Consider the following 10,000-nt stretch of genomic DNA (forward strand, 5'->3'; position numbering starts at 1 on the left):
ACATCCTAAATTTTGTATTATCAGAGAGTATTTCATTCATTTTATCTAAATAATCAGACCTATTCATCAATACAACACCCCTGCCCTTATCTGGCTTTGTAATAACAATACTATCATCATTCTTAAGATTACGTAAAATATTGATTCTGTCTTTATTTAACTGATTGTCACCCTCCTTTCTACGATTAAAGTTTTTAAGTCTCATTTGCAATTACTGAAATTTTGTTAAAAGTTGAAATAAGGGTTTCACTACCACAAATGTCACTGTTTCTTAAAGTTGAACATAGTTTTTCAAAACTTAAAAAATACTTGAAGAAATTGAATTTCATGAGAGTCAAGGCAAACTCAAGACCAAGAGAAAGAACATCCTTTTCCTCTTTTGTTAAATTTCTGTTAGAAAGATTAAAAATTACTTTACTGCTATCTACTTTCTTACTAACGTCAACACCAAGATTTCTCAACTTTCTGCTGTGTGTAAGCCTAACATCTGTCAATTTCTTATCAACATTGGAATCCAAAATAGAAGACAGGCAATTGTAGTCCAAAAAAGAAAGATTATTCCTTAAATCCCTATTTAATGAAGACACTTCTGTAAAAATTACCTCTTTCTTACGTTTTTGCGCTTTAACCTCAAAGTCTAATAATTTAAACTGCCATGAGAGATAAGTACTCGTGTTGTGAAAATCTCTGGAGTAAACCTTAAATTTAATGAAATTGGGAATAACACGGAAATCCTTGCAAGAGTTCAGAAATCGTATGTCCTCCTCAATCTTCTTAGATCTATAGCGTACCTTCTCGGTCCGTCTAAACAACTGTAGCGTTGAGCGGCCATAACGTCTCAAAATAGTCTCAGTAATTGGGCGGCTACTTGGAAATCTTAGCTTGATGATGAATAATAGTGCCAAGACTAGGAAGAACATTCTTTAATATCACAAGCTTTCGAGGTTTAAAACCTCATCTTCAGGCTGAAAAAATGACAAGGATGAGAAATCACTAAAAATGACATTAAAATGAATTGTCTGATTAAAAGCTTCAGTAAAAACATAAAATAAAACGAACATCACATACAAACTAAAAATTAAAAATGACGAAAAAAAAACAATACAAAGCGCAAATCATACAAAAACAGAAATAAAAATAAAAATAATATGAAAGATAAACAAACTACACTCAAAAATTACATATAGTAATTTATATGCTTCAGGGTCAAAGCCCGGTTATATGCATGGTCTACCTAAGGTTCATAAAATAGGAAACCCGTTGAGACCTATTATATCCTCAATTGGCACTTTTAGCTATTACTTATCAAAGTTTCTGGTTCCAGTTTTAAACCTCTAACTTTCAGTGTGTTTAATGTCCCAAATTCTTCCAAGTTTGTCAAAGAATTGTGTTCTTTCGATTTTAACCAAGATGTTGTAATTGCTAGTTTTGATGTAACCTCTCTTTTCACAAATATCCCATTAAAAGAAACAACTGACATTATTCTTAATAATATATGTGAAAACCACATAACAACTTTTGGACTTAGTAAAATAGATTTGCGAAAGTTATTACAATTAGCTACAACTGATGGCATTTTTACTTTTGATGGTAAATTATATAATCAAATAGATGGAGTTGCTATGGGAAATTCCCTTGGACCTGTATATGCAGATTGTTTCATGGGTTATTGTGAAAAGATTTGGATGTCTGAATGCCCTGTTGCTTTTAAACCCTTGTATTATCGTAGGTACGTGGATGACACTTTCCTTGTGTTTAGGGAACGTTCACACATGGATTTATTTTTTGAATATTTTAATTCTCGTCATCCTAATATTTCTTTTACTTGTGAGACAGAACAGGATAATATGTTGTCATTTTTAGATGTTCAGGTACACAGAAATAGAGGTAAATTTGAGACTTCCGTTTATAGGAAAAGTACTTTTACTGGCTTGGGATTGAATTATCTTAGTTTTTCACCAAAGAGCTTACAATGTCTGTTGTGATTTTAATTTATTTCATCAAGACATGGTCTTCCTCCAGAATTATTTTTCCGAAAATTCTTATCCCGTATTTGTCTTTTACAAAGCTCTGAAAAATTTTCTACATGAGAAATTTTGTCCCAGACCGGTGTACAGTACTGCTAGTAAAGATGTAAATTATATTAAATTGCCTTTCCTTGGTCATAGTAGCTACTTGGTACGAAAAAAGTTAGAAGAAATACTTAAGCATAGTTTTCCTCAAGTTAGTTTCAAATTTGTTTTTACTAACCCTTTTACTGTAGGATCACTTTTGAGGGAGAAGCCTGCTCTTCCTGTGGACCTTAATTCGAGTGTCGTTTACTTGTTTACCTGTTCGCAGTGTGGTCTGCGATACGTGGGATCCAGTTCCCGCTGGCTTAGACACAGAATTTTGGAACACAGAGGTCTTTCCGTTAGAACTAGGTTTCCTCTTTCTAAACCACCATTTTCTGCCATAAGGGATCACAGTTTAGCACAGGACCATCTTTTCACTCACCTAGATTTTAGAGTACTGTCTTTTTGCTCAAATAGACTGGACCTTTTAATTTCAGAGTCGCTGTTTATTAAGAAAATGAAACCGGAATTGAACAACAACTCGTCCGGTATTCAACTAGCTATCATATAGTTTCATAGTAGGTACACAAAGTGGGTCGTTAGCCACTTTATTTTTGAGAGTAGTTTGTTTACCTCTCATATTTTTATTTTTATTTCTGTTTTTGTAAGATTTGCGCTTTGTATTGTTTTTTTTTTCGTCATTTTTAATTTTTAGTTTGTATGTGATGTTCGTTTTATTTTATGTTTTTACTGAAGCTTTTAATCAGACAATTCATTTTAATGTAATTTTTAGTGATTTCTCATCCTTGTCATTTTTTCAGCCAGAAGATGAGGTTTTAAACCTCGAAAGCTCGTGATATTAAAGAATGTTCTTCCTAGTCTTGGCACTATTATTCATCATCAAGCTAAGATTTCCAAGTAGCCGCCCAATTACTGAGACTATATATATATAGTATATATATATATATATATATATATGTGTGTGTGTGTGTGTGTGTGTATATATATATATATATATATATATATATATATATATATATATATATATATAATATATATATATATATATATATATATATATATATATATAATAAAAGGAGCCATAAAAACACCAAAATATAGAGAAAAAAGTACTATATTTCAGAGACTGCTGTCTCCCTCTTCAGGTAGATGAATGAGAAAAGTTTACAGAAAAGGTGGTATTTATACCAATAGGTCCATCCACAAACAAGCCAATTTAAGTCACCCCCGCTGATAATCTTCCTTTAATCTTCTTAAGTGTTGGTTGAATGAAGATGTTGTCGATCGTATCTGAAATCCATGCTCCTTTTGAGATGTTCATTACCTGCCTCTCTTTTATTAAGGCCGATTCCATCATTTGACTCTTGTACCGACCCCCTAAAGATAAGACCAGAGATACACCCAACAATAAAATAATAATTCCCCACCTGAACACGATTAAGAGAATAACCAACCCCCTCGGAAAATCGAACCCTTTTGTATTTACTTACCCAAACACCTTAGCCAAATCCCTGATTAACGTCCAACAAAAGACATCTCCAAAGGACTCTGGGGTATACGAAATCCCATGCCAGGACTGTGACCAATCTTACATCGGGTTTACAGGTAAATCCCTTCCCCAGAGATTAATACAACACAAACGGTCAGTTAGGTATGGACAACAGAAGTCGGCTATTTTCAACCATATAAATGAACATAACCATAGAATAAACTGGAATTTGTCACGTGTAATTTATAGCAGCCACTGCCGGTACAAGAGTCAAATGATGGAATCGGCCTTAATAAAAGAGAGGCAGGTAATGAACATCTCAAAAGGAGCATGGATTTCAGATACGATCGACAACATCTTCATTCAACCAACACTTAAGAAGATTAAAGGAAGATTATGTCAGAGGGGTGACTTAAATTGGCTTGTTTGTGGATGGACCTCTTGGTATAAATACCACCTTTTCTGTAAACTTTTCTCATTCATCTACCTGAAGAGGGAGACAGCAGTCTCTGAAATATAGTACTTTTTTCTCTATATTTTGGTGTTTTTATGGGCTCCTTTTATTAGATATATATATATATATATATATATATATATATATATATATATATATATATATATATATATATATATATATATACATAACACGATAATAAAATCTCGTAATCATGTTTTAAAAGGTAGCAACGGCCTAGAGCGTCCAAAGTCAATTGGTAACATATTCTCTCTCTCTCTCTCTCTCTCTCTCTCTCTCTCTCTCTCTCTCTCTCTCTCTCTCTCTCTCTCCATCCATTTTTCTCTCTCTCTCTCTGTCTCTCGATACAACCCCCCACTGAACCTCCCCACTCCCCCCCCACCCCACCCCATTATCTAAGCTAAAAAAATATGCATTTATTTAATAGCAAAGTATTAACTAAATTAACTCAGGTTCTTACCAGTATGATTAAATGAATGATTGAACTCAAATAACCCCACTCCATATTTCTACTCCAATAATCCAATATTATCTTAGTCATAAAACTGGGCAAGTCATAATACAGTACACCATAGTATTTAAGTCAGTTCCCATTTCTCCAGATCAATCCCCATTCTCCACATCAATTCCCCTTGTCCAGAATCGCCTATTAGAAGACAGGAGAACACCCCAATAAGCATAAGAGTATGTATAATCAAAAGATCATATAAATAGAACATCTTTGAAATAAATATTCAAATACAATCCAGCCACACTTTGGCCAAAATAAAATGTTCTTACCCCTGCAACACAGTATGCACTATCACTTATCAACAAAGACACTCTTCAAAAAGCCATCCTGGCTCCTCACTTCTCTTGCACAGATCATGGTAATCTAACACTCTCATATGTAGGGGGAAAAGTTCACAAATACGTACGAACTCACACTCAATGTACACAATGCTCACGTCCCAGGTAACTGCTTGTAACCAGTTTCAAAGTCACCTCTACAATCGCCTGTAGCAAAAGGACATGTACAGATCTGCAAACATAGCAAAAAGACACATCAGCATTCCCAAAGCTCATTATCTCGGACACTGTCTCTAGGGTAGTTAAATGATGATTCCTACATTCTAAGAAATGTCACAGCATCTCATATTACAATGGTATTTGAAATATATCATAGCAAATCCTTCTTCTAAGTAACAGATTGCTCGGCCACCTCTAATGCTAGCACCAGCCTAGCCTCAGCTCACATGAAATAGCTTATACATATAAAAAAACACATTGGCTTGCTCATTAAACACTATGACAAAAAATAACTGCACGTCTCTGGCAGTACAATATTCTATTACATATACTCTCCAACAGCCTATTTCTGGGCCATAATAACATATGAATGTAGAAAAACATTTTTTCATCTTGAACTTTCTCACGCTCCCGTGCATGTGATTGGTCTGCAACTGTACAGACCCGTGAAAGATGCTGTAGAAAGGCGAAACGTCTACCCGTGGAAGACAACTGGCGACTTTCGTGGTCCAAAAGCACTGTAAAACCCCGTAGACTCGTAGAAACTCTCGCATGTGGGCAAACATCAGCAGCATACATCTTGGCAGTGATTGATGGACGTTTTACTGAAGGTGTAAGGGAACAATGTTTATGGTGTTCAGTATGTCAGTCACGTCATCGGTCAATTAAAGAAAAATTAACCCCAGACATATATCTGTCAAACAATGACCTCAGAAAATTCCCCAAAACACTAACTGAACGTCTTCCAATTAACCCCATTTAATCACCACTAATATGACCACTGAACTAATGTCTAACTACAACTCGCGAAGGAACTTCATAAGATCGCTAAATCATGAATCATTATTATAACCCCGTAAAGAAAAATATTAAATTCTCCAACTTAATTCTCCAATAATATAAAAAAAATATCTCCATAAAATATCTCCAGTAAGAGCGTTAATATTGCCATTCCCCCATAACTCAGTATCATCCTCATTGCCACTCCCCCAAAACTCCAATATCACCACCATTCACCACCAGGTACAACCCCATTACCACTCCACGGTATCATCACCATTTAGCAGCACCAGGCACCCATTTATCACCAATGGCATCACCATTTGACATCGCCAGATACAACCCCATTAGCATCACCATTTTAAAATAGTCTCCATATCCCAAACACATCCCCATTATTAAATAATTCCTGTATCCCCAGTTATAAACATGCCCTCTATCATTGTGCAAAGGCATTCTCCAAAGCGCAAAGAAAACTTGCACCATATTTATATGCATTTCATTTCATTTTATCTTTACTCCAAAGAAAGAACAAAAATCTTTCTGAAAGAAACCCTACAGGCACGTCACATCTTCCCTCAATGGCTATCAGCTGATGTGGCATTGAACTATGTTGTCAAGGACTCAAGAGCATGGCAATGAAATTTTCTTTCAAAGCCAAACTGACCCCCATTACCCTGGCACAAAGAAAAAAAAAAAGGAAGTTCACCCTCCCGTTGGCACAACCTCATGGAAGGATCCCACTAGCCTCCCTTTCGCTGTTTCTTCAAAAAATATCCTGAGTGCGTATACATGAGCGACACCGTCTCCAAGGGCCAACAAAATGCAATCTAAACATCCCCAAGATGCATGTATGAGAACCTTCACACTCATACATATGTGTCAAAACCAAGACGAATGTGTCTCCTTTAACATGTGCCAAGAAAAAACACATCACGTTCTGCTACTATGGAAAAAAATGGTACTCTGAACTGATTCTTGAACTCCAAAAAATGATTCATAAACAAAGGCAAAAAATAATAATGTCACACTTACCTCTTCAATGAGAGAACACTCGATCGCCGATTCGTGCGCGCTTCCGTATAAACACCCGAGTACACACATACTTGTGTGTGTAGGAACAACTCGGCACTCGAACGAGAAAAACACTTAACATTTACACGCACTTACAAAGCCCAACTGAGTGCCCCATAGCTTGCAATGTCTTGCGACGGATGAATATGCTGACGCTAATTGAAAAATTCCCTCCCAGTAACACAACGACGGCTGAACAATCCCCTGTCACTTACTAACTGAAACCTAACACATTCTCATAACCATATTCTCGAAACAGCCCCTCTAAGCTGCCATTAATCTCACAAAAGATGTAATATGGTCCAAAAACCGCTGCCACCACTAAAACGAGATAATAAAATCTCGTAATCATATTTTAATAGGTAGCGATGGACCACAGCGTCCAAATGCAATTAGTAATACATTCTCTCTCTCTCTCTCTCTCTCTCTCTCTCTCTCTCTCTCTCTCTCTCTCTCTCTCCTCTCTCTCTCTCTCTATCTCTCTCTCTTCTCTTTCTCTCTCCATTCATCTTTCTCTCTCTCTCTCTCTCTCTCTCTCTCTCTCTCTCTCGATACACCTCCCACCTACAGTATCTAAGGTCATCAATCAGACACAGAACCTAAAAAAATATGCATTTATTTAAAAGCAAAGTATTAACTAAATTAACTCAGGTTCTTACCAGTATGATTAAATGAATGATTGAACTCAAATAACCCCACTCCATATTTCTACTCCAATAATCCAATATTATCTTAGTCATAAAACTGGGCAAGTCATAATACAGTACACCATAGTAATTCAGTCAGTTCCCATTTCTCCAGATCAATCCCCCTTCTCCAGATCAATTCCCCTTGTCCAGAATCACCTATTAGAAGACAGGAGAACACCCTTTTAAGCATAAGAGTATAATCAAAAGATCATATAAATAGAACATCTTTGAAATAAATATTCAAATACAATCCAGCCACACTTTGGCCAAAATAAAATGTTCTTACCCATGCAACAGTGTGCACTATCGCTTATCAACAAAGACACTCTTCGAAAAAGCCATCCTGCCTCCTCGCCTCTCTTGTACAGATCTATTCATCATGGTAATCTGACACTCTCATACGTAGGGGGAAAAGCTCGCACATATGTACGAGCTCACACTCAATGTCCACAATGTTCACGCCCCAGCTAACTGCTTGTAACCAGTTTCAAAGTCACCTCTGCGATCGCCTGTAGCAACAGGACATGCACAGATCTGCACATAGCAAAAAGACACATCAGCATTCCCAAAGCTCATTAGGTCGAACACTGTCTCTAAGGCAGTTAAATGATGATTCCTACATTCTAAGAAATGTCACAGCCTCTCATACTACAATGGTATTTAAAATATATCATAGCAAATCCATCTTTTATGTAACACACACACACACACACACACACACACACACACACACACATATATATATATATATATTTATATATGTATGTATGTATGTATGTATATTAACTGAAGGAGATTTTTTTTTTATAATAATTACATCCTCTCACATGAATTGCGAACCAGTACATAGGGTAGAAAAGTAGGACTTGTTGGCCGAGTCTGTAACACCACTGAATCCTGATTTCTCCCCTGAGCACTGGTTCGAATCCACAAGAGGACGAAATTATCAACCGCTGAAAGAAATTCAACTTTGGTTAACATATGTAAAAATACATTGCTTTCGAGGTAGAGCAAATTGGATATTAAAGGCCATTTGTAGCCTAATGCATATATATCATAATATAATAATATAATATATATATATATATATATATATATATATAGATATATATATATATAGATATATAATATATATATATATATATATAGATATATATATATATATATATATATATATATATATATATATATATATATATATATATATATATATATATATATATATAGATATGATATATATATATATATATATATATATATATATATATATATATATATATATATATATATATATATAGTTATATATATATATATATATATATATATATATATATATATATATATATTATGTATATATATATATATATATATATATATATATATATATATATATATATATATATATATATATATATATATATATATATATATATATATATATATATATATATATATATATATATATATATATATATATATATATATATATATATATATATATATATATATATATATATATATATATATATATATATACAGTGGTATCTCGAGATACAAAAGGCTCAACTTACGAAAAACTCGAGATACGAAAGCAAATATGACAAATTTTACGGCTCTGCATACGAAAATTGCTCAAGATACGAAAGGTTGTTGCTGTAAAGTCTGAGGTTCGCCCGGACCACCGATAACAATTTTGAAACTCGCACGCCGCCAACTGAGTAGACTCGCCACCATCCTCCTGTTCTCCCATTGGTTTCTGATGCTAGTCACGGCCATGAGATCCTTCTCTCCTATTGGCCAGCATCCCTCCCATCATGCATCTACGTAGTGGCGTCCTTCTTCAGTCACTTCACGGCATCATCGGCATCGTACGCACGCAGTATTTGTTCGTTCTAACAATTTCGTTTATTAAAGTAAATTCGTTAGTGATATCGTTGTAGTATACTTTATCGTGTTGTTAGAGAACTTTACTACATAATTATAAGTACTACATAACATAATTACGTACAGTATATACATAGTCATGGGTCCCAAGAAACTTGAAATTCACGAAAAGAAGAGGTTGCTCTCTTTGGAGAAGAAGATGGAGATTATCAAGAAGTATGAAGCTGGTATGCGATTGAGTGTGATCACCAAGGAATACAGCCGAAATCTGTTGACTATAGGCACCATCCTCAAGCAGAAGGATGTCATCAAAGCAGCTACACCTTCCAAGGGCGTCACTATTTTACCCAGCAAGAGGACCCACGTGCACGATGAAATGGAAAGGCTTCTTCTTGTCTGGATAAAAGACAAAGAAATCGCTGGTGATATGATAACAGAGACGGCAATCTGCCACAAGGCCAGTGCTATTTTCGGCGATTTGATTGCCCAGGCCGAAAACGACGGAGGGGAAGGGACATCAACGCCA

The sequence above is a fragment of the Macrobrachium nipponense genome, chromosome 4 (genome assembly GCF_015104395.2).
Source record: "Macrobrachium nipponense isolate FS-2020 chromosome 4, ASM1510439v2, whole genome shotgun sequence".
Taxonomy (NCBI): domain Eukaryota; kingdom Metazoa; phylum Arthropoda; class Malacostraca; order Decapoda; family Palaemonidae; genus Macrobrachium; species Macrobrachium nipponense.